The sequence below is a fragment of the Lichenostomus cassidix genome, chromosome 1 (assembly GCF_008360975.1).
Source record: "Lichenostomus cassidix isolate B80296 chromosome 1, HeHo_3.0, whole genome shotgun sequence".
NCBI classification, from domain to species: Eukaryota; Metazoa; Chordata; class Aves; order Passeriformes; family Meliphagidae; genus Lichenostomus; species Lichenostomus cassidix.
Genome location: NC_139479.1, coordinates 18,686,135 through 18,713,282, shown reverse-complemented (window position 1 = coordinate 18,713,282; position 27,148 = coordinate 18,686,135). Strand labels below are relative to the sequence as shown.

Below are 27,148 nucleotides of genomic sequence, written 5' to 3'. Positions count from 1 at the left end.
TCTGTGCCATCACTGCTTTCAGAATACTCCCCTACTTTCCATGAACAGCAAAGGGTAAAGATTAGAAGTGCAAATGCAAACTTGCTCTCCCGATACCTGGAATGGCATGATGTGACAGGATTGGCAGCCATTGCAGGCCAAAGTGCAAGATTTCTTTTCCAAACTCCTCCAATCTTATTAATCTTTCCATAGAAATGAAGCAGAGATAGCAGCACTGTTTTGACTGCAAATGCTTCATGTAAAAATAAGCTCCTAACAACTCCAGACAGAAGGTAAATTGGCCAGTCAGCAAAACATTTAAGCACATGCTTAGTTTGAGAAGTTTTTCTATCTATAGTATGCAATTATTCCCTTGGATCACAGATGTGGGTTGGGTTTTGTAAAGCTGAACTTGAGCTATTTTGCAAATCATCTCCCTTACACTGCCATGCTTTGACCTAAAGAGGTGCTCACTGTGTTAACTATAGTGAGGTACAAGACAATTGCCTTATATGTTTAACTGGTGGATGAGAAAGCTCATGCTTGAAAAATCCTATCCTTAGTGGCCAACCAGTAATTCAGTGAGACAAATTCATCACAGCTACATTCATTATATGAACTCAAAGACTGCCAGCAAGACTTAGGCCAAAAGCTGTTACTTCAGAGTAATTTTACTTCGTAACACTGCGGTAAAAAAATACATCTTATAGTTTACTTTTCTAGTTACCACCATCCAACACAACCTGGTTTTATCAATTTCAGCTACACTTTAAAATATTTTCATCCTTCTGACATACTTGTTCACTTTAAAATACCTGGCAGCAGGAAGACAGTGATTCATTATTGAGTTACATCAGTGTCAAACAGCTTCCAGTGATATAAAACCAGAGCACAGCTAAGTGAACTTGACTCTCTGGATCTTCAGACAGAGAGAATCCATTTCAAAACAAATTTGGAAGATGAAAACGTACCAACTACAAGGAGTATCTTCAAATATTAGTCCTGGTTTATCAGTTCAGCAATTGTTTTGAACATGGAAGTTTACACAGTAAAAATTCTGGGTTTATTGTATTTTATGACAAAGGAATTTGCCTAAAAATGGGAGATGTTCATGCATTTGTATTTAGGCAACTCCATATACATAAAGTCCATTATATCCTTTAAATGAAAGGGGGGGAAAAAACAGAAACAAAAAATCTTGTCCAGTTTCACGGAGCTTTTTTTGCCTGTACCTAATCAGAAAGTTCAGAACTGTTGAGTATTTGGAAAAGGTTATCTGCGTAAGAGAAAACTTGATCATTACATTAGGAGAAGAGAATTGCAGATTTTGGAAACTATGATATCTGGGTTTTTTCCTGCTTCAGTGTTTTAGCTAGAACAAAAATATTTCCCATTCTTCTACGACCAGATGGCTTTAAGTTTTAGCCTTGTGGACTGCAGCGGCAAAGCTGAAACAGAAGTGGAAACACAATTTTCATTCTCATGAAATGGTAAGAGTTGAAAAATTTAGTTTCAGTTCATGAGATCCATAATAAAACATTTAAAATGTGTCACAGCAGGAGGATCTACTCTCCCGGGGGAAAAAGACAGAAAAAAGCTTACCAGAATGTCTCATCTGCCTTTTCACCTAGAAAGTTCAGGACTTCTCAAATGTTATGAATGGGCCAGTGTCTCCATGTAGGCAACTCTAGACTAGAAATTTCAGGCTTCCAGACTAACCTGAAAAGACATTCTAGTAGACCTTGTCATTTTAAGATCTGCATCTCTGAATTGCAGAAATTAATCAAACTTTGTAAGTCTTGTCACACAAAATCAGACTTTTTCATGAAATTATTTCACTTCAATTGTTCTGTCATCTTATAGCACTGTTCAGCACTCAAAGGATACTGAAAACCTTCTCTAGAAAATGATGCTATCATAGGTGTCACAACTGACTCAGAGCATAGCAGCATGATCAACACAATGCTTGGCTTTGCCATCTGTTCTCAGGCAAGGAAAAAGGCTAAGCTAACACACCTATGGATTATCATTGACTCCTTGTCTTCACTGGATGAAGGAATAACTTCTTTGGAAGGTAGTAACACCTTTCAAATGGTAGCAGAGCTTGGTGAGACCAGAGGTGTCATTTCAATTTCCCCTGATTTTGTGTGTATACACAAAATTTCCATCACAGACAGACTGGCATTCACTGGCTGCCTATGAATCTCTGTATAGGGGCAGATTACTCCTGCACTGGTCCTTACATTTGTTACACAAAAATCCAAATGCTAAGCATTTAAAAGTGCTGTGCCAAGACAGCTGGAAAATTAAACACCAAAGTACCCTCATGGGTAGATAAGTTAGGAGAAAGCAAAAGAAACTTCTTGCATGCTCCATAGCTGGAATTCAAACAAGGGAGGACAATATACGAGGCCATATGCCACATGGACAGCTATGGACAGCCACACTGTACTGTGGAGTTCAGACACTTTCCCCTTAAAACCTCATAAGAAAAAGCATCCAGAATGCTTCTTCTGTTATCATAGAATCATAAACTGGTTTGGGTTGGAAGGAACCTTAAAGATCATCTAGTTCCAACCCATGGGCAGGAACAGCTTCCACTAGACCAGACTGCCCCACCCAACCTGGCCGTGAACACTTTCAGGGATGGGACATCCACTGCTTCTCCAAGCCAGCTTCTCAGAGCAAGTGTTTCAGAGCCTCACCACCCTTAAAGTAAAGGATTTCTTCCCAATATCTAATTTAAACCTACTCTCAGTTTAAAGCCATTACCTCTTTCCCTGTCACTATTATGTTTCTATTACATCATCCTGCCAACTGAGGAAGAGAGTATATTAATAGAATTAGAAGATCCCCATTTTGGAGGCTGTAACAGTGCACTTTTGTGGTTTGACAAGATGCAGACCACCAATTCACAGCAAAGATAAAATGTGGTCCAAGACCTTTTATTATATAGTCTGTATAGCATAACAGGGGCCATCCTCAAGAGTCTCTAAGCACCACCAGAGCATACATGCTAAATTTACAGCAAGAACACAATAAAATTGGTTTCTTTCTCCAGCTCTGCATTCATCCAATGGCTATGATTCAATAGAAGCTGGCTACACTGCAAACCAACATCCACAGATGCAGAGCCTACCATCTCTCCAACACAGACTGACTATGGCACTCCAGCCCCAGCTGATGTAAATCCCAGGCTGTATTGTTTCACCAGCAGCACAGCACCAGCCCAGCCTGCCAAACCCAGCTCGATCTGCACAACTGCAGGTGGGCAAATAAGCAAACCTGCCCAAGCAGTCTCAGCATGCTGTGCATCCCAGCCAACCCATGCAGGGAAATCCCCACCTGCCCAGGTATCCCACAAACCCACCATCCTGTCTGTCCTGGACAGACGTCTGGAGCCACAGCAGCCCACTGACAAGAGAAAGAAAGAGGTAGTAATAAAGCCTGTCCCTCATACCCAGCTCCCCTCAGACAGAGAGTGTTACTTAAATCACTGTATAAATTTCTGTGCAGTCACATTCTTGTCAGGTTGGGATTGGTTTATCAGTTTAGCTTCTGCCAGATTGGAGCAAAAGATAGTTTTTAAAACAAATTTGAAATTAAGCCAGATATCTGATATGACAGTCATCTCTCTTTCTGTGAAGCTGTGGTATCAATACAGCCTTGAGTTTGCCCTGTCTAAATTCATTACATTGCATGGAATTTCAGAGGAAGAATCGTGTATTAACATACCAAGCAATGCTGTACAAAGGGAAGACTACACGCTGCAGGACCTTGCATCTTACAGGGAAGTATAAACACAAACATCATGGCCTTTGCAACAGATAGAGTTAATAACATGTCCTGTTATGTTTAAAAGAAACCAAGCATGCAATATAGTACGTGCTCACTAAGTGATTCAGATAGCATGATGATTACAGGAGCTTCTTTTAACAGTGCAACAAGCTTACAAGATTTTTAGTTCACTGCTTTTCTCCCTATCTCATACTTTAAGCTCACTAATGCTTTTACTCATGAAAAGACCGAAGAATTTCATTCTTTCAGTATCTTTGAACGCATTTCTTATCACCACTGGAAAAGAGACAAAACACGAACCCCATCACCCCATGCATGAGAGTTCTCTGTAAGGCTGGTTTTAAATTTTTTCTTCCTTCTCCTTCAGGATTAAAGATCAGGAAACCAGGAAAAAAAAAAAGCTGAAGCATTTTAGGCATCTTGCTTTCAAAAATCAATCCATCTCCTGCAGTCAGCAGTGCATACCTCCATTAACCCTTCTCCTCAGTGAGCACTCTAATGAAAAAAACCAGGAGTCTGTAAAAAGCAGAGAATAAAAATACTTTCAGGGGAAAAAAACAAACAAACAATTCTTTTACTGAACTTTGGATTTAAAAGATGAGCTTGAGGTGTTACACTTTGTACTGAAAAGAACACAGTGATTTAACTGAATAAACACAGTGTCCTGAAAAGTGGTGACACTGGGGTTTGAAAAGTTACAATACACCAAATTATAAAGACTATCTGATAACCTTAACCTGAAAAGTTACTTAAAATACAGACATACATAATCCATACCATGTATGCATACTATCACTGAACTTGAATTCAGACAGTGAGAACATGACACTAACAAATTACCCTGCACTTCTAGTAAAAACATGGAGAACTAGATTTCCATGGACTGTTTCTAGTTTTGCATTAGCAAACTATCCAAGAACACAAGGCCATACTTGTTCTCATATTAACAAGGAACGAAAAATACTTTTTTCTGAGAGAACCAAACTTAATAAAAAACCACAATATTAAAATCACTAGCTTCACTAGCTCTATGTCACAGGAGAGTCTTAACTATTTATATTTCTGTAAATAGGCACACTCTCACAGGGAGTTATAAGCTATAATATCATTAAATTTGACAGTCTTATACTATGGAAGTTTTCACTATTAAAGTCACAGAGCCAGTTCACAGGCTGTATCAGCATCCTCAAAAGACATTCCTAAGGGAAAGGTAGGAGAGAGGTATTTGCTACCAATGCAGTGAGGACCATCACTGAGCTGGCATGCTGGGAAAGGGTTTGTGCCATACTTGTCCAAATTCACTTTCCCAAATACCTATGAAAACAATGAAAGAAGTTTCAATCTTTTCAGTAAAAAAGATCTTGTGGAAGCCAGCACCACACTGCCTGTCAGCCTGCTTTGACAGCAGAAGTGCTGCTGGAGCTGTCTTGCACAAAGGCAGCAGGGCTGGCAATGGGAAAGCAGAGATTGAGCCACCAGTAGTGAGCACTGGCTGCTAAGAAATCCCCAAAATGTGTCCCAGCAGCGAGCACAGGCTCAGCCCAGGGAAGGCACACCCAGGCACAGGCTCCTGGCTTTGCTGCTGCTCACTGCACACTCACACCCCCAGAGATGACCACTGAGCCTTGCAGAGACTATTCTTCCAGTCCCTTAAATGTCTCTAGGCTTTTGTTTGGCTTTATTCAACAGGAACAAAACACCCTGGATTCACCTGAAGCACTGCCTCCATGTCAAACTTGTGTTGCTGTCAGCGGCGTCAGCAGAAGCCACCTACACTGCCTGGCTTTAGGTCCAGGCATCAAACTCTGACCCTCTTCAGCATCACTCACAAAACTGCTCCTCAAGGCATAATCTTTTCTGCTCTCATCTCCTTTATGCATGATGCTAGACCTGCTAAAGATTAGTTCTTATTAGCTTAATTGTCAGGGCAGCATTCCTGAAGCCAAAAGAAAGTCATATTTCTACTACCAAATACAATTTTCATCCAAAATATTCTCTATTTTTAGAATGCATGGCCAATTAAAAAAATAATTTTACTCTTTTTTCTGTTTTAAAATCCAAAGAAATGTAAGAATAACTGCAACCACCTAGAGAGAGAAGGAAGAGAAGAAAAGCTTTACATGACTCCAAACCAACTGTTTGCTTCTCTAATCAAAGTGAAACCCAACCTTTACATTGCGCTGCCCATACACAGAGACTTTTCTTCTACATATTGGCCATGTCCCCCTGCACAGATGCTTATTCTAAGAAAGTGTAAATGGTATAGAACATTTCAAAATAACTGTATGACAAGTGTGATTTAAAAGTAAAGTACTTTATACACAACACTGGACATTTTGCAGAACTCCATTATTACATAATTCCTTAGTGTCTATTCCAGCCCAAGTAAGCTACACACAGCTCTTCTCCAAGTCCTACAGAGAAGAAATACAGACAACTGGAAAGGAGTTATTGCAGCACCGGGGATTGTGTGCTTCAATCCATCTCCAACTCCACCGGGTGGGATTGCCCCATCATGTAACACAACACAAACAGAAGAGTTTAAACCTCTACTTGCCTCCCTTGCATTGGTCCTGTATCTGCCTCTGGATCTCGATTACAGCAATTAATGTTTATACACAAAACACAGGAGGCAGTTCACAAGATGAGAAACGGGTCAGCAATGGGGGAAGAAAAATCTGCTTTCCAAAAGAGATTACTCAGAAAAAAAATTAGAGAAGGCAAAGACAAAGGAAGACTATTAAAAAAAAAAAAAGAACAGTATTGGTGGGAGGAATGGTAACAAAAAACAGTATTAGACAGCCAAAACTTTTAACATTCATTAAAAAGTTACTAACCTTTCAGCACAAGTAGAAGCAAGAACCACTGAATCTGGGTGGAAAATGTTCAGCTTAGTTTGTCCTTAAAGCTAATTTGCAAACTAAGACCAGACTGATTGCCTTCATTTGCTTCTGAGAACCAAAGTGAGACTTTTAGAGAAATGAGAATCAGGAACTGGTATCAGAAAAAGGAAGATTCAAAACTAGTTAATTTGAATAAGACTAGAAAAAAACCTCTACATGTAACAGGCAACAGCCCTCTACATGTAGGCAAGTGGATATGAACAGCAACCAAAATCTATCAACATTGACGGATGTCTACATCTTCTTACCTACTGTCTTACTATAAGCAGATTTTTAAGGTCACAAATGACAACTCAGAGCCATAATCCTGGAAGCACGCTGGCACATTACCATTTGCAAACATCAGAAATGTTGATCTCTGAGTCCATGGTTCTGAAAACCTGTCTCCTAAGATGGAAACTTTGCAAGAGGAAGTCAGCTCTCCATTAGATGTCCATGTGTTACCCCTTGCAATGACTTATAACTCATGTATGATTTCAGAAAGGTCCATTTTCATGCTTACCCTGACAAAAGGCAAGAAGTGACAAGAGAATGATAAATGTACACAATCTTTTTCTGTCACACATGGTCCACTTCTATTAAAATGCAGCCCATCACTCTAATTTGTTCCAGAGTCCCTTGCCCATGTATTTACCCTTTTTAAATTCTGAAAGCAGAATTAGCCAGTTTGCAAGCTCCCATCTGACAGAATTATCACCTCATTTCCTCACAAATAAGCATGGAAGGGCAAAAGATAAGATCAACTTCTCATGAAGCAACATACCCACTACCTTCACATTTTTCTCTCAGGTAGAAAGTTACACACCTGGATTCAAGTCCTATTCCCTCACCTTTCCCTTTGCCACACCTGCAGCTTGTTGAGCTCCTTTTTCTTCCTACAGCTACTGACTTACTGCTGGGAAAAGTAACCTTTATAAATACACATCACATTTGCCATAGGGCACTGCTGGAATTCAAGGTAGAGATAAGCAATGCCTGAAAAGACCTTACTTTTCTTTACACACAGCCAACTGGTTTTTGCAATTAACCAGGACAAAAATCCCGTAAGACACTGAATGGGACAAAATGGAGAAGAAAACCAAGAGGGGAGAAAATTACAAGAAAGGAATGGAAACCTCAAGCAGATTACAAGGGACATTACCCATATGCAACCTGAGAGATGAAGAAGTTTCCTAGTATATAGAAGCAAATTGGGCTGAGAGTGTGAGATGTACTGAATATCCCACCAGAGACAAGTGAAAAAAGTAGATGAAACTGTGGGGAAAGCAAAGGCACACTAGTGTAAAGCAAAGAACAAAATAGAAACCTTACAAAAAGTAGATGAAAATCCATGTGAGACCACAAGAAATTAATTGAAATTCATCTAGAAAGCAAACCAATTATTTCCCCAAGGGATTAATGTCTCTGTTTCTCTTGACACAAGTTCACATGCAAAGACTATTTATTATTGTTGCCTAAAAATTTCAGCAAAGTACAAGTATTCTCAAGTCTAAAGCATCCATGGGAAATTCGTCTTCTTGACATCTAAAATCAACCAAATGGCGAAGTTTCAAATATCATGACAAAAAAGAACAGCATGAAGTGACTCAGGTATTTTTTTCCATCACTTACATTCTACCATCAAAGCCATATAAAATGACTGAGAAACATTCTTTTAAAAACAAGAGAGTTAAGAATTTTTTGGGGCCCCACAGGGATTCCCAGCAACTCAGCTGTTTGTGGAATGCAGCTGCCCTGGGAGGCTTCATGTCTTCACAAGCAGCAGCGAATGGATTCCATTAGATACTAATTGTCCACAGATTATGTTTCCAGCAATAAGACCAATTAAAAAATGATCTCCCAAGAGAAGTGCTGTGCCATTAACTTAAAGGAGTCTGCATGTTATCATATGTTAAAGAGTGGAAAATTTCCACAGAACTTAAAAACTTAGTGCTTGAAGTCCATTTAGATCCCTGTAATCTGATTAGGTCCTTGATTAATGAAGAGAAAGGGATGATTTTGAAGGCCTCTGAGGTACAAATCACTCCCTTGCAGCTGAGAAAGAGAGCAGCTCACAGTTAGAGCAAATACTAAAGATCCTAGCTGGAACACACTGCTTTGAAAGAGGCAATTGATAGAGACCTTAACTGCAAGGCCAGCCACCCTCCTGGTTCTTCCCATCAAGAAAGTTCCCTCCCAAGCCTTTCCAACCCTGTGGGCAGCCCAAAAAACAGCCATTGTCCATCCAAGGGCAATATCTCTACAAAGAGAACCACTGGTAAGATCAGGAACATGGAGATTTCCAGACAGGCTCTTTTTTCACATGACTTAGTCTTTTAATTTTGTGTCTCTGCAAAGAGTGTTATTTTAGGCCCAAGTGAGCTTCTCCTGAAGTTAATGGTTATGCGCATACCAGTAACTTCAAAAAGCATGCCTGCTATTATTATCAGGTCGTATTTTCTCTCACACCTAGTTATGCAAAGCATGAACTGAGATCAAGTTAAATATGGCACCAGGGAAAACAGTTTGAACAGTGAAGAGTAAATGGAGGGAGCAGAAGAGATCAGGAACATGAAGAGCAAGGTTATGGAAGGAACAGGAAATTCACACCTCGAGGCAGTATTCCTTCAGCCATGGTTCATGTCAAGAGGTGTGGATCAAACTCCCCTTGATCATACTTTGTAGAGACAGGTAAGGTACTTATTTCTTTCCTGAGCTGCCCACGATGCATCCAGACACTTAAAATAGTGTCTTTTATTCTCTTCCACAGATGCTTGGGCGAGAAAAACTGGTGGCACCTCAACATCCATAAAATGAGAGAGGAGCCTTCAAGAGAAAAAGCAGGGCAGGAAGAAAAGTTACTTCCCATTACAACCCACAAAGAGAGGAAGGCAGGTAAATTAATACCTTCATTCCTCCTCAGCACAGGGCAAGATGTGGCTAATAAGACTCCCACTCAGTTACCAAATTTTTCCTCTTCAGAACTGTAACAAGCAAGTTCTGTGCCTCACTGAGCTCTCCTAATAAACACACACCTCTTTCACCACAATATGGATAAATTATCCCAATAAAGTTTCTGCCTCATAATATGCTAATCTGCAATGATTAGAGAAATGTACATATCTGCCATCTTCAAAGCACTGCACAAATAAATAGCTGATCAACAAACACTGCACCAGGGACTGCTAACACAGGATTAATGTGTGCATAGGTATGTAGGTGGCAAATGTTTATGGTCAGCATTTCATTTATGTGCCTGATTTCACCTTCCAAGAAAGGTTGCTCCCTTAAGGCATGTCATCTGTCTGCCTGCAAGGGAAGGGTGAGAACCAGGAAGCAGTGGTTGACTCAGTGCCAGACCCTGCCTGACAGTGGAAAAAGCAGCTTCAGAAAAGTGCTGGAATGGTCCCAAAACCTCCCCACCTCCCGAGCCAAGTGAAGAGAGGGAGAGAAACTTTTACAACTTAGGCAGGATAAGGCCGGAGGTGGCTGAGATTTCAAACAATAGCATACTAAACTGGAAAAGTAAACCTTGGGACACAAAGCAGATCTGAGGCAACTCTGTGATGCAGCATCTTGCAAGCACCCAGAGGAAGAGTGAGGAAGGGCAAGAGAGCACACAAGTATTTCTCATTCAAGCCATCCATCACCCCATATGTTCAGGCTGTCAGAGCCAAAGAAACCTGGCACCACCTCAGTCAATGTGCCAGATTTGTTATCATTTTGAGAACCTGATAATCTGTCTGATAAGAACCTGAAAGTAAGAGATGCAGGCAATGCAGCACTATCTTTCTATGGGTGAACAGCTCCTGTCATTACATTCCTGTGAGCACATCTACAGCCTGAGGGGGATGATCCATGAGTGACCAGTCTTAAACCACAGTAAGACCACGTTAGTAAGTCTCTGGATTGACCACATGCACAGCATATCAAGATTTTTCTTTGCAATCCCATTAACTGAGAGCTCTCCAGTTTAGCTGTACCCAACCTGCCACAGCCATCTCCCTCTTTCCAACCACAGTCTGCCTACCCATTTCTGAGGTCCAATCTGAGCAGACAGGCCACACCACTGCCAAGCAGCTCTTCTGTAACAGCAAGACAACTGCACAGGATTATTATCTAGATGTAAAATCTTAATTGGTGAAAGCTCATGTACATTGAGCTACCAGAAAAAAACAAACTCCACCTTCTGTTCTCAATTGTTATCTCCTATGTAACATACCTACTAGCAGAGTTTAGCAATCAACAAGTGCAACAGTTTAATTTGACCTATAGATAAGCTAAACAAGTTAGGTGGGATGAGTTTCACCATGAAGGCCGTGATGTTACTCTTGGGGGAAAAAACCCTGATAACTAGAGAGACCCAGGCATGTTGGTACCACCATTTCCACAATCTGTTTTCATTTCCAGGCTGAGATGCTCAGTGTCATACATACTGGGAAGAGAGGGCCAGTCTTTGATCATCAGATCTCCCAGCTTGCTTTCCTGCAGCCCAGGAGCACAGCTGCTTGCCAAAGGAACCTACACTCTCAACAGCACAACTTTCCTGCACAAGAAAGGGGCAGCCTTGACCCACAGTCCCAAGAAGAGGAATCTCACTGCAAGTAGCAGAGGCCTTCCCATGGCTGCCTTTACTTCTGCAGAAAAAACAACGCCTGGGCAGTATGGAAGTTCTCAAAAGCTGAGAGCCACTACACTGTTACAGCCTGGCTTGATTTTCACCTCTGGAGAAGTTATCCCCCAAGTCAATAACTTCACAACAGTGTAATAAGGTAACAGTTATTTTAGAGGAGGGAAAAAAAATTATTTTGACAATGTGTTAGAATTTGGCTTTGCTAACACAGATGCTCCATGGCAAACACATCTAGGAAGGGGTGAACAAATGGCAGCTATTCTTCTGTAACTTGTGTTAAGAGTTTGCACTGTTAAATTTACAGGGCAAAAGCTGCATTTGTTTATCAGTGAGCATTATATAAGTTGTTGATGCTCCTATCCTTATTTTGGCCTATCAGTTTTGCTACAAGAATTCCCTATGAATGAGTGTCTTCACCAGCTTCTCCTAACAGAGATTATTTCCATACCCATAAATACATGGAGAGCTATGTAACCACCCAGGCTGCACACAACGCAGTGAGAGCTATGGAAATTCTTTCAGTGTGAGACTTGGTGTGTACACAGTTCAGACACCTCACCACCTCCACACAGGCAAGGTGGCAGTGAGAAACCCACTGCTTGGCCCACAGTGCGTGGGAAACAGCAGAAATACAAACCAGGATGAAAGACTTGTCAGACCTGTGAATGTAAATAAGCATAGCTGTAAAGAAGTGACAGCCCTACAGAAGTGCTGTTGTTACATTAGATGTTAAACACACCTCCTTGTAAAACTACATGTACCTATCAATATAGCTGGCAATGGGGATTATATAAATACTTAGAAACAAAGGCCAGGCCTCACTGAAAACTCTCCAAATGTCTTTGGGTTAAAAAATACTGCAGCACTTTGTGCTGCAAGGTTGGATTTACATTCAACACTCTGGGATATCATATATCAAAGAGAGCTTCCTCCTTCAAAGAGCTGAGTGCCTTTCTTAGAAAGCTACCAGAACTTCTTTCCTTCTTTTTTGGCAGTCTCACGTAACCAAACTTATCATATGCAGACATTAGGCAACAGAGATAACACTCCATAACTCTCCATGTAGTGCACCAGGTCCTGGATAAAAAGACCTACTGCAACTGGTCCGAACAGAGCTGGAACTGTCAAAAGTTTCTCAGGCTACAACCACAGCTGATTCAACAAATTAAAATCCAGCTCCTTTTAGCAAAGCTTCAATTATTCGATAACGAAAGTCAACACATCTCAATCACCTCTTATCTGTAGCTAACTCTTTAACTGCACTCTTACATAAGGCTCCAGCTTTCACATTGCCTGGCCGGGTTTCACACACTACAGAAGAGCTTTTCCAGAGGCTCCAGCAATACAGCACCATGCTCCAGTATCCCACGCTGAATTCCCATGTACCAGGCACCCCCTAGACATCTCTGCCAGGACTCTCCACACAGAAGGATGGTCACAGGGCAACACCAATGCTGCCAAGAGGGTGTTTCTTCATAGGATGCGATCAAGGGATGCTCAGGGGAGTCCTGGGAGCAGACACATCCTCCCTCACCACAGCCTCACAGTGTGACATCTCTGCTAGCCACAAGATGAGGAGCCCATGGCACAAAGCCCCATTCCTTAGGTAAGGGAACCAGCTAGGAAGGGGCTGTACTCACCAGTGACTGCCCCTCCTGGAGAGAAGCCCCTCCCCAGGTCTGCCAGAGCATCCCCTCTGTGTGTCCCTGAGCCTTCCCAGTCTGGCAGCATGTGTACTGACATCCTGAGCATCACCTCCCCAGACACTGACTCAGCTCCCTCACTCTCCTGCTGCAGAGGATTTAGCAACTCTCTTTGTTAGGCTGACTTGGGCAGGATAGGCTGCATGGAGACAGCCAGGAGACATCTCCTCTAGATCATGTTCTCATGTTCATTACCATGAAGCTGTGCAGTCTGTAGGACCCAATCTCCCTGCTTCTGCTTTAGTTTGTTTTCTTTGTTTTGTATTGAATATAACAACCTTTTACCATTCAATTTAGATCAGAGCCTTCAGTGGTGCATTAGTACTAAACCACAGAATGGAAACCCAGTCATGCCTACAGCTTTATACATGACCTTGTTAACTGAGTAAAATCAGTAGAAACTAAATCAGATTTTTCTTCTACCCAATAAAATGGAGTGATGCCTCAGGTGATTGTGTGAATCTACCTTAGAGAAAGAAAAGGGCATTGGAAAAAAAATACCCTATTGTAACAATGTGAACCCAAGAAAACTCAGCTCTCCTTTCAAGACACAGAATTTTGCTTGCTAAATTTAATGTTTGTGGACAATTTTGCATATTGACCCTCTCAGTATTAACAGCCGGCCACCTGTTTTCATTAAAGAGCCATTTGCTGGAAAACATGGAATTATTCTGTTCCATTTCCCAAATTACAGTTCTCTGTCTTTAAAAAATACTGAAGAAAAGGACAGAAGTACTGCTTTCTGACAATAAAATACTATCATCAATTGCATAAACTGGGCTCAGTTCAATTCATTTGGTCTGTAATGTCATCAGTATGAAGGCAGAAAGTTCTTTGGTTTAATGCTACTTTGAAATTTCTTAAGAGCAGCTATTTCTAACCATTTAACAAGAACTCACTTTCAAGACAACTGCAAATAACTTCCTGTCATTTCTGATCTGGGGAAAAAAACAAGTAAAAAGAATACTGTTTTTCTTTCAAGTTTTGTAGGAAAAAAAAAGCATGTGTAATATCCATGCCCAAAAGGCTCTGAAATTACACTAGCTTAAGGTTACTAAATTAAACTGGATAAGATCCTTCTGAATATCTTCATATATTTCTGCCTCAGCTTTCCTAAGTTTATTACTGATGCCAGTGATGACTGATTAGTCTTACAAACTGCAAGTAACCTGCTTTTGCTTTCAGATGATACCATTTCTTCAGGTGAGAAACTCCAGTTTATCTACAGAAAAGTCTGAAGTGGTTGGCTAAATGAAACACGAAAACATTCGACTCACCCAGTAAATCTCAACATTTAGTTGTTCAGACAATTTACAAAAGTGTGCTGCATGCCTACAGCTATCAGCAGCATTGGCACACTCCAGATGAGTGCCCATGAATCAGAGATCCACTAATTGTATGAAAAAGCAACAGCATATCCAGCTTTGGAAAAAAGAAGAGAAAAAAAAATTCAAATAAATACCTGCATGTTCTCTCATGCCAGAGCATAATCCACAGTATTAAGTGGAAGGCTTATCTGAAACACACTTAAATACAGCTGAGAGGAGAAACGCTTAGCTTGAAAGGTATAGGAAGTTTGCATACTCTGTAATTGCACCCTTACTATCACATTTTCTCAACAAATTTTTACCTCTTACAAAACAAAATAAGAATAAAAACGTTAGCATTTTCAGTTACATATAGCTCAGCATATCATGGGTGTCTTTATCTGTTTCCTAGGAAATCACTCTGCATTCACTAACAATTCAGTGGAGCTGAAAGACTTCCACTTTGTGTGACCTAAAGAGCAGAAAGAATGAACTGATCAAGTGCAAGTTCTGCTGGTGTCTCTCTAGAAACACAGTGCTATTTGGTAGCCATGGGATGCTGGACACGGGCAGTCAGGTGCTGTGGAGGGGATGAGAGCCAGACTAGAAGTCCAGATGGAAATGAAAAGAAAAATAGATTGGGTCAGTTCTTCAAATCTATTTGATAGAAAAGCAAGAAAGGAGATGGACAGCAGTTGGAATAGCACAGGCTCCTTAAGATGGGAGACGTGAAAGGAGGTTTGTCTCACTGAGGGAAAGATGGTGATACATAAAGGAGAATCTTGCAGCCAGATGACCCTAAGGGAGCTTGAAAGAGTGAAAGATTTGGAGATGGGGTTGTGTCAGGGGGGCAAATGAATGAGTCAGAAACAAACAGGATAAGATATCTCAAGGTCTGGGTAAGGATGGAAGAGGAGAGGGTTGGAGGAAGAAAACAGCAGACAGAATGATATGGGGAAAAAAATATTCATGTTGCAGATTTCAAACTCTGCAAGTTTCCTTTCTAATAAATACTGGTCACTAACACATGAATATCTCAAAGGAGATCTTTTTGTCAGTTTTCCCTTTCTTTCAAATATTTCAGTTATTTCTCTCATCTCATGTGAATCCACAAAATGCCGTGATGAATGCAAGAAGGTAGTAATTATCCTCTACCGAGTTTTAAAATGCATAAAATTGGTAGCAAAGGTTTATTACTTTTTCATCCGTGAAAAAAAATGTGCATGCTTCATGCACTGCTTCTCAGCAACTCAAGAGCAGTGAACTTATTCCAGTCAAATACCTCAATGTCATTCACTTGAAAACTGGCTCTTAGTTCAGTCATAATTTTTTGAAAATGCAAAGTGTAATACTGTCATGAATGTTTTGAAGGCAAGTCTTTTTCTTTTAAGCTGCAAAATGAAACACAGGATTCAAACCTACAAATCTGGGAGCTCTGGTTATGAGTTGTTAATGCTCAAAATATTAGCAAGGACATCTGTAAAATAAACCTTAGTTTTGAAGAGTTAAGTAAACAAGTTTGGCTCATGAAAACAGGGCTCTAAAAGTGAGTAAACTGCAAAAAAACACGTATTTAAGATTCTATAATTGCGCATACTTATGTTTTGTTTACAAATATGATTAATGGCTTAATACCTACTCTTAATTAAAATCAGTCTTAAAATTACTTCTGATCTTGCATAAAGAACCCAAGGGGGAGGCAAAGTGCCCCTTAGCAGTCTAAGACTTCCAGCAAGATTTCAAAGAACAAGAGTATTAGTCAAACTCTCTCCCCCTGAAATTCAGCAGTAAAATATCCCTAAATTTCTGTAGTAAAACTGAAACCACCACTATATTTAAATCTGTAATTTGAAACTGGCGAATGGATAGCCCATTTAGGCACCTATTTGAATCCTAAACTGAGTGTCTCTATACTCTGGGATGTGATGTGTGGTTTCCACTAAAGTATCATTCCTCCCGGATATCAGCAGGCAGCTGGATCCTAAAAAATTACAAGGGCTAAAGTCTCTCTCTGGATAGCTGTTACTGGAGCACATCTATGCCAGGGCTGCTTCTGTAACACTGCTGCAGGGACAGCCAGCAGAATTCCCCTCCTGTCACAGGTTTGCATAATTTTTCATTTACTCTATAATACATCATCATTCCTACATTTAAAAACCCAAAAAAACTCCCTAGTAACCAAAAAGAGTTTAAAAAACTTTGCAAAAAAAAATAATCGTGGTCAGGAGAAAGGGAGAGGATAAGAATAAAGAAAGCTATATGGTAAAAAAGGCTTGTCCCACTGACATCCACATCAAACAAAATTTCTTCAAGCAGAATTAGCAATGCATATGTCCCTTGAAAAGTATACTTTTCAGAGATGCTTGAATCCCTGCTTACTCGTATGTAAATAATTTCTTCTCTGCTGTCTCTGTAAAGATCGTGCAGTCTTGCAAGCGAGGCTGAGCTGGGGAAACATAGAGCCATTTCTCAGCTGTAGTCATAAATTACTTATTGTTTTAATATACTGGAAAATTGGCAGGAAGCGGGGGAAGGTACGTCAGTTACACAAGACTTTATACCATCACTTATCCTTGCCTTCCATTAAAAAAGCGTTAGTTGCTGTAGCAACTGTCAAACCACACTCTGGTTCCTCTTCCTCCAAGATACAGAACTTCTCCAAAACACTCACATACAACACAGCTCTCCCCATCTGAAGGACATGTTTCTGGCACTTTAACATTGTTTAAAAAGAAAGAGGATCTCCAAGGAGCTGACAAATCCCTCTCAGACCTTTTACTCCAAGATATGCTCCTGTAGAGAAGAAATCCTTCAGAAATCCTTTAAATTCTTGGGTTTTCCCTATACCTCTACCCTCTGTTTTTCTCCTCTTCCTTTTTTCCCTTTCTTTCTCAGCATTATACAGAACATTACTCCACTCAGCTTAATTCACCACTACATCTTCCAGCATTAAACCAAATGCCTACACGTGTCAGATGTCCCTTCCTCTCTCCCTCCTGTCATGGGAAAGGCACATGCAATGGGGACAACATCACATAACACACATTGCAGTGCCTCTAGGAGAGGAAATGCAACAGCACAGACAGGTCTCCTACCCAGCACCTGAAGAGAAAATCCCTCTCCACAACCACATTTCTCAGTTATTCCTAGAGGACCTCTGCTCTGTCACCAGCAGGAACAAGTCTTTTCTCACTGGTTGAAATTCTACTCCATGGGATAGAGATTTGAAGAGGCTAAAAAAAAAAACAAAAACCCACAAACAACCAAAAAAAACCCAAAAAACAAAACCCAAAAAAAATAGCTCAGAGCAGAGGAGAAACCATTAGCGTGAAGAGAAAGCTCTGTCAGAAACAGGACAAAAATCACACACGACTGAAGAAAATCTCATGAGGAAGTGAAAACATATTCCTCCCCTTTGTGCAGCATGCCAGTATTAATGATATCAAGCAAAGATTCCAGGGAAGTTCTTACATGTTCAAGGACACTACCCAGGGCAGGATGCTTATACAATAAAGAGAGAGCTAATCCACCTTTTTATCTGCTTCAATCCTTAGCAACACCATCCTATTTCTAACTAGAATGTAATACTTAAAAAAACATTCATGCCTAAATGTTTTTTGGTTAGGAACCCTTAACACAAGCAAATCTGTTATAGACAACAGGATGATTATTTTTAATTGCTGTTCTGAAAAGAAAGCACCATAGTATTGCACAAATTATCTTCAGAAATGCATACAAATTCCACTCTTCCAAAACAATTTCACTCATGGATATACTTCCCTTTTCAAGTTTTATAATGATTCTCATGAAGTGTGTTATAGAACAGGGGATTAATGGCTCCACATAAAATAACTTCTGGTTCCTCTAGCAAGATTTAAACTACCCTGCCACTTTTCTCCTTGCACTTTGCTTCCTCAACACCATAAGCATCACTTTCATTCCTTTCTACCCACACACTTGTTTCTCTGACAGGGCAAAAATGAACCAAAAGCGTACAATGCACTTGTTCTGCCTGCAGCAGAAGAAAGCACTGAGGCAGCTACAGGAAAAGGGGTTTGCATGTGTGTCCATACAAAGTTAATTGCAAAGTAATATGCACAAGCATACCCTGAGCCCAGCTTTCTGTGAGTTTACAGTGGAAACAGCTGCATACTGGTCCAGCTAGACATTATAAACAAGGTCACTTGACTGCTGGGAGCAGTGACACCGGTTTGAACAACAAACTGGTCTGCTCCCTGAGCGAACAGCAATCACTCCCTGCATTAAGTGAGGAGTGCTGAGGGATGTTCTTACTTGCCCACAGCTCAGCCCAGGAGCAGTCATTGAAAAGGTGGTGTTGGTTGCTCTTCCCATCAAAAATTCTCAAACCAGCCAATACATTTCTTCTACATTTAAGAGATGTTGGACTGTTTGCATACCCTAGTTCTTCTAGGCTCTCTCTTTTTTATCTTGTGTTTGAGCAGACACTCTAAACAGCTTTGTTTCTCATACTTTTTCATGCTTCTAACTGGTGCTGCCTCTCTTTTACCATACCCCTAATTTTTATGGTATCCCATAATTTATCCAGGCTCATGCACTTACATGCCAAGGGCTCAGGCTCCTACAATAATGAAATAACCCTAAAGGAAGTGCAAGATATCATCTGCTTTTTATTACCACTTTGGATCTGTACATCTTGCACAGAAGAAGACACAGGGCATCCAGCAGCTCGAAGCCACCTTGTGACATTTTGACTGTGAGATTTCAGGCTACAACAAAGAACTCCAGAGCAATAAAGGAGGGCTGCTGTCATTTGCACTAAAGTTCCTGAATCACAACTGTGAAATTTATATCCTAGAAAGGTGTGATTGATTAGAGAGCCTCATTACTACAGTGTGCTAAAATACAAAGCAAAGCAAGCAACTCCAGCCCACTAATTCACCAGCTAAGATCAAACTCCAGCTAGGTTCAGTCTGGAATCAGCCAGGGATCTTCATTCTAAACATGAAAAACATCCATGCAGTTTCAAAGCAATACATTGGCACACTTTCCCAGATGTGGACAGACTGCATTGAAAAGCTACTGACCCTAGAAATTCATCACCACTTCCTGGATGGCATATCATAGTTCAGCTTTTTTATGATTATCCCTATATAAAATTGGCCAGATTACACAAATCTGTTCAAATGCACCATTTTCAATGTAATAGCCAGCTGACAGAGCCAGCCATTGAGCAAGAGGCAAGGATTTACAATACTTCCTTAAATACTTCCTCTATTATTTACAGCTTTATGTTACATGTTACATTATGAGCTGTATCACCCATTTTTGCTGCTCCAATAGTTGCTGAATTAATCTCACTTTCAGTACCACACCTATTTAATCTGAACTCTTTTGTTTTAGAATGATTATGCACAAGTAGCTCCACTTCCTCAAATACTATTTTATTAAAAGCTATTGTAAAGGGACACATCTTCAAGCCAAGTTTTACTCATATCTAAACAAGGTGACATTTTAAAAGCTGAAATCATAAAATGTGGAACAGGATCTGTCTAACTTGACTACTGAGACAGATTTTAAAATATTTTTATAACTTCAGATTTTTAACTTTAAAACATTATCGCTGCCCATAAAGGATGAAGTTAATTTGTCCTTTAGAACAAGCAAATATTTGATAACATTTTCTTTTGAGTTCTGATTTAGCTACAAACCTGGACTATAAATTTAGCTACAAAAATGGACCTCTTACCCCACATATCCCGTTCTTTGAGCTGATCAGTCAGCTAAAAAAGCCAGCCAAAAAACAAACAAAAAAAAAAGCCCCATCAAAAATCCCCAGGGTCTAAGGAGAGAGAAAGAAGTTCATACCCATTTCCCAAGACAGGAAGTTTGAGTGCATATGGCCTGATAGAAGGAGGAAAAAAAAAAGCCCTCAAATGACTGAGCCTAGTAGTTTGGCTACTTCTGAATATGTACCAGGATACAGCCAGTTCCTCCTTCCAAAAAAAGCTTGATGAGTCATATGCTATAGCACAGCCCTTAGGCTTTTTGTTTGGGTTTTTTGGGTTTTTTTGGGGGAGCAGGGATCATACTCTTGTTTTTAAGTTTCTAAACAAAAAGTTTTACAGCAATACAGAGGAGTAAACAGCTCCAGAATACGGCAAGGAAATGTAAGAAAGCTTAGACTAGGAGAGATTTTCCCACATAACCACCTGCAGCAGTACCAAAAAAGCAAAGAAAGTCAATCTCTTGAGAAAGCAGTATTTTTTTTAGCTTTCATTCTTTGAATTTTCATTCTCTTCATTCATACAAGGAGCTAGTTTTCCTTGAAGGTGATGCACTGCAATTGCACAAATAGCTTCTACTTAATCTCCTTCAGAGGCAGTTTGTAAATCCCACCCTTCCCCCAAAAAACCAAACCACAAAGCCTCCACTTTCCTTAGCAACATTTTTATAGCGAAGAAAATAATTTCACAGATATTGAGTACCATTAGCATATTGATGTGTCCACAATTAAAAAAAAACCCAAAAAAACCCCCTGTATTTCAACAAAGTGCAATACAGTCACACTCTAATAATAAAGTCAACATTATGATGTTTACAAGACTAAGATCTTGAATATTTACTGAAAACTACAAAATAGTCGTTTTGACCAGGCACGATCCCATGCCATAACCAACACGTCGGTGCTTTCACTGAATCATTAGGTGTTCACCCACAGGAGAAATGCCTACACTTGGCTGTGATGGAAACACTGGTGATCATGCAACAGAAAACTCTGTAACACACCTTAGAAAAGACAAAATATCAGGGCAACTGAGGTACAGAGCTTGAATCTGGTGGTAAACAGATTGACAGTCATGAGGAGAAAGAGCAGAGGGACAGCAGGCTCGGAAGAGAAAGAAGAGGAATGGTCTTAGAGATGTTGCTGAACCAGCTTTGACTCAGTGTGCTTCACTAAAATGAAAATACAGCTTTAAAAATCACTATTTTCTCCAGAACTAAGCCCTCAGAATGTTACTCAATAATTAACTCTTACCTGGTTATCTGAGTGCAGAACCTGAACTATGCAGAAAACATCCAGGGCAGACATGTAGGCAGTCAGAAATGAATGACTACAAGCAATCCTGAGATACTCATGTATAATTTGCATTTGTTGAATGTGAAATAAGGTGAAACAACACCATGATTAGATTGACATACAATTCACATCAAGCTGTGATGTCAGGATGTGGACTCCTATTCACACATGCACTTAAAAAATGTAAGACATTCTAAGTTCTGTCCTGCATAGACATATTGCAGAGTTCAGAGAGAATATTGCTTTATAAATGCCCTTACAAATCATGATTCCAGCAGTATTAAATTCACTGTGAAACCACACGATACATAAGTCCTACAGGTTTTTTACAAGGAATAACAGAAGGAATATATTGCAAACAAAATTCAACAGAAACTTACCAGTCAGATGCCTCTATATTGATCTATCTTGCCCTCACAACCACAGAGATAAGCACCAGAGCATCAGAAAAATAGCTGCTGGTGAGAAATGAGCAGAGGCTTTTCTCCAGAAATAAATTTTTTAAAACTTAAGCAAATCTGCTATTTCATTTGTTTGTCTGTAATCATCACCCCAAAGACTGACTCACATGTCACATGATTTTTAGCAAAATTTGGTTTTGTTAAACTATGCAGGCATATACTTGTATAACATGCTACATATATATAAAATACATCTGTGAATGTTTAAAAGGGCAATATTTTTCTGGTCATTCCATGTTCCCCATCAGAGTCTTAGCTGCTGTTGGCATCTACTGCTCTTTCACATTTCATCCGCTATTAAAGCTGTAGTTACTATTTGAAATAATCATGGATCAGGTCAATACAAGTGGGTTGTCCAAATGCTTAGCAATAATAACAGTAGAAATAACAACAGGCTCTGCTACAAGGAATAGAATTGCAGAGCATTTTTCACATCTGGATCAAGACATCACGAGTTTCTATGCAAAACACACCAGTCTTGGAAGCCATGAAGCAGGCTTGTTCAGAGTCACACTAACCCAGCATTATTTTTGAGCTCCATTTCCTGTCTGAACACCACAAGTTCTGTCAGACAGAGATACCAGCAGAGACAGTGGAGCAGTCTGGTCTCTCTGTAAACACCCTACCAGAGCAGGAACAAGAAATGCACCAGCAGCTGGACACAGCTGAGCAGATGGGAGTGCAAAGGAAGTGTGAGGCACAGTTGGCCAAATTGTGAGTGAGGCAGAACTTAGGGGAAAGAGTTTTACTTATGTCCCCAGCCAACATTATCAACCAACGCTTGCCTGTCCTGTTCAAAACTAGATTACTGTCATTTTAGCTTGATACTTTCATGCTAGCACAAAATCAACTCCAACTGTTTTCTAGGTACCCAGGAAGCAGCACTCCACAGGAACTTCCAACACCAGTTCACTTTGACGAAGCAACCCCATTTAATGAAAAGCTATTACGGTCTCAGGTTACAACAGGGTGACATTTGTGAGAAAGGTTCTCTCTTTAGCTATAGCAGATGGCCGGAGAAGCTATTGCATTTCAAAACCAATCTTTCATAGCACTGAAAGTATGAACACATCATACACTCACATAAATCTAGAATCCTCCTAAATTCTGTGTGGAGAGAAGGAGAGTTGGGAAGAAATAAAAGAAAAAGAAAAAAACAACAAAAGTTAACCATAGGGAAGAGCATCTTCAAAAGAATGAGAAGCAGTAACAGGCACTGAAAGGCCACAATAAGGTCTCCTCAGAGCCTTCTCACCTCCAGGCAGAACAACCCCAGCTCTCTCTGTCTGTCTTCACAGGAGAGGTGCTCCACCTCTCTGATCATCTTCATTCCCTCCTCTGGACCTGCTCTAACACATCCATGTCTTTCTCATGCTGAGGACTCCAGACCTGGACACAGCATTCCAGGTGGGGTCTCAGCAGAGCAGAGTAGATGGGGTAAATCACCTCCCTTGACCCACTTGCCACTCTTGCTTTGATGCAGCCCAGGTTGCCACTGGCCTTCTGGGCTGCAAGCACACACTGCTGGCTCATGCCCAGCTTTTCATCCACAAGAACCCCCGAGTCCTTTTCCTCAGGGCAGCTCTACATGACTTCTCCCAGTCTGTGCTCATGTCTGGGATTGCCCTAACTCCAGTGCAGCACCTTGCACTTGACTTGTTGAACTTCTTGAGGTGCTTGTGGGCCCATTTCTCAAGTTTGTCCTGGGAGCCCTGGATGGCATCCCATCCTTCTGTTGTGCCATCTGCAAACTTGCTGAGGGGGCACCAATTCCACTGCCCATGTCACTGATGGAGGCAAAGGACACCAGTCCCATGTGAGCCCTGAGGGACATCATTTGTCACCAGCCTCCACCTGGACATAGAGACACTCACCACAACTCTCAGTCTGTGTCCATCCAGCCAATTTCTTATCAAGTATTACTCTACCCTTCAAATCCATGTCTCTCCAAACTGGAGATGAGGATGTTGTATGGAACCATGACAAAGACCTTACAGAAATCTAAGCAGATGACATTGATGAGTTTTCCCTTGCTGATCACTGCAGTCATTTCATCACAGAAGGCCATCAGACTGGTCAGGCACAATTTGCCCTTAGTGAAGCAATGCTGGCTGTCTCAGATTATCTTCTTGTCTTCCACATGCCTTAACAGTGCTTCCATAAGGATCTGCTCCATGATCCTCCCAGTAACAGAAGTGAGGCTCACCAGTCTGTAGTTTCCTAGGTCTTCCTTTCTCCCCTTTTTAAAAACAGGAGTGATGTTTCCTTTTTTCTAGTCACTGGGGACTTCGCCTGACTGCCGTGACTTTTCAAATGTGGAGAAATATATTCTATCTTTGGAATAATCAATAATTCAAATACTCTATTACCAGAAACATGAACTTTAAATGACTGGGCTGCACATTTGCATTTTGTCTTTGTGTCCATGTATAAACCTTTGAAAGCTAAACTGGGGGAGTAGGGGGTGGTAGTGGATTTTACATTAAATAGAAAACGTCATGCAAAAATTTACATTAGTAGTCATTCTCTAGTAGTCATGATTAAACTACATGCAAGTCAGTTTTACAAATGCATAGCTCTTGAGGAAAAATGCTCTTACAACAGTTCTATAAATATGCTTTGTAAAATGTTTATGTGGGCTCAGTGTGTGGGCAAATTCACAAACAGACATGCTAACTCCCTTCTTCCTTATGACCAATAACCAGAAGAGGAAAAAAGAAGAGATCTTTTAGAAGAATAGTCTAGACAGTACAAAAATAGCCTCTGTGCCCTTGCCAGGTACACAGAAAACTGAAAAACTAGGAACCATGGTGCTCACAAAAACCAGAGTGTTGTTTTGACTGTGTTTTCCATCCACCCTCAACCTTCCAGATTTCAGCAAGGAGATTCACACCCATTCAGCTCCCAGAGAAGACCACTTCATCCCAAGGCTTAACTGAGAAGAATCAACAGGTTTCCATGTGGCCTTCATGCAGCGCAAAATCCCGAACATTTCAGGAGTATTGGTGATGCAAAGTAGCAAGAGGTTTCAGAAGCTGGGATGTCTTCAGAGCTTCAGCTGGATCCTTTCCTCATTTGTTCCAATGAAACTTTTTTTTGCTTGTTTGCTAGCTTATGAGACGTGCTTGGCCTGGGGAAGGAGTTAAAGGTAGCAATGGAAACCACATTCCCTCTTTCCTGTCTTTGCAATTAAAAAAATACCAAAGAAGAGATGTTTATTCTTCCAAGTCAATGTGCATGTTCTGTGCACTCAGGATGACATTCCCTCACTGGGGACATGTGGAGTTAGATAACATCAATTTATGTTAAATAATCTTAAAATAGAAACATACAGTGCTGTTTTAAATGTACCAGATAATGCTTTCACATAGACTGATTCTGCATGTTGTTTTTTGTTTTCTTTCACTGTGTGGGAGATATTATCTCATGTTTTAGTGGATGTGGTCATTTTCTCTCTGTGGCCAAGTTTATAGATTCTTGCAGGTTCTGTTCCCACATCTTGGGACTCTACATTTCCCTCAAGATCCCAGGCAAACAGGAATTTGTAAAACTCCACTCTGCAAGTGAGCCTTCACAAACCTGAAGTGACTGAAACTAGAGAGCCCAGGGACAGCAAGAGCAGCTGCAGGAAGGTTTCTCACGCAATGGTCTGGGATGTTAGAGACTCTCACTTCTAAGCAGAGTGCTAATGCTGCATGCACACACTGTATCAATACAATAAAGTAAAGCTACAGCCATCAGATCATATCATAGCTCGACCAATTTGAATTGACAATAATAAATTATAAATGACTGTTTAGCACCACCAAACTTCAAGTCAGTAAACACTAACTCCACCCTGCTGCTACTAGCTGCCATAAATCTGCCATTAGAAACTAAGTATTGTGGAGACAGTAAAGTTTAATTGTTTTTCATCTTCTCCTCACAAAGTTTTGATACTGTCAATATAAAGACAGTTCTGCAGGTCAAAACAAAGTTACCAAGCTGCTAAAGACCAAGCTGCCATAACCTAGATCTACTTGATACTTCTCCTGCCATGCTCTTTACCTGCTCCTTTCCCAGTCATTCCTCATGCTCTAAATTTGCCCAGTAGCTAAACAGTCAACAAAACACACTACACCGAAGACAAAAAAAGTGGTTGGGCTTGAAAACATCAGTGCAACTAGGAAAAGAGAAAGTGAGCCTAAATTTAACAGGTTTTGTGTTGTGCCTGTTTTCCCCCTGCCCACCCCCCCACCCTTAACTCCAGGGTATGCATCAGCTCTAACTCCTTTCCCAAGGCACACCACCAAAGTCATTGTCAATCTCTGGCCTTAATTTCCCACAGAACGCATGCAAGTCCCTAAACCCAAAAGTATTACAAGCGGGAAACATCAATGCTGGACAGAGTCCAGATCTGATGATACAATTAAAGGCTCGGCAATTTCATAAATGATAGTAGCTGCCCAACCACATTAAGAAATACCTTACAATGCACACACTTCAAGGGACATTTTCCAAAGTTTCGTAAATATCCTGTTTCTTGTATTTACACTCTCCAAAGAACTACTGTTAATGGTTCTCACAAAGCACTGCACACACAAACCAGACAAATTAAATGCTACAGACAAATGTGATTCCTCCTGACCCTTAGAAGCAACCATGCTTACACTGCTGAACTGATGATGCATTTTGCAACATTGCTTGGAAGGAAAGAAAACCAGCACACTCAGAAAATCTTTCTCTTTTTATAACATCCATTTCAAGAGAATGAGGAAATAAGAGTGCCTAGATATATTTGTTTAATGCAAAGATGCTAGTGTTTAACTCTGTGATGTTATTCAAGCAAGAAGAAAAAGAAAAGGAAAGCATAGAAAATCACTTACCTGGAAAAAGAATTCTTGTTCCTCAGTAGTCTGCCTAACTTTATTTTAAAATTACAGCTGCATGAGTTTTGCTCTAACAAGCACAAAAAGTTCATACTCACATGGCCTAGCAAGTAGAAATAATTATTTTTTGAACTGACCAGTCATTATGAATGGAACTTCCTATTTTAAACTGCAAATCTTCTCAAGTATAGATTGAATCCTAACTTTGATCTAAGGCGTCACACAGCCATATTTATTTGAATTCCCACATCACATAAGGAGACTCTATGCAACAATTTTCACAGAGCAGGCATATGGAAATAACCTGAGGTGACAAAACAGGGTAACTGTGAAGGAACTAAAGTAAATCTTTCCAAATGAGTAAAATCCTACACTAGATTTCCAACCTATCCCACAAGTACCAAACTTGCTTAATAAGTTGGTTTCTATCATTCAAATTTTACGCTCCAAGAAAAAT

The 27,148-nt window shown here is 40.4% G+C and overlaps 1 protein-coding gene across 5 annotated transcripts in view; it reads right to left on the bottom strand.

Annotated features, from left to right (window-relative positions):
• The window catches only part of ARHGAP6 (Rho GTPase activating protein 6), a 319,510-nt gene that overhangs the window by 91,568 nt on the left and 200,794 nt on the right, over positions 1-27,148 (bottom strand). The window contains exon 1 of one of the 5 annotated variants that reach the window (XM_085052205.1): positions 6,615-6,757. The exons of the other annotated variants lie outside the window; for them this stretch is intronic. The gene's annotated coding sequence lies outside the window, so the exon portion shown is untranslated. Of the gene's footprint in view, positions 1-6,614; positions 6,758-27,148 lie in introns of those variants that run through there. 5 annotated transcript variants of the gene reach the window in all.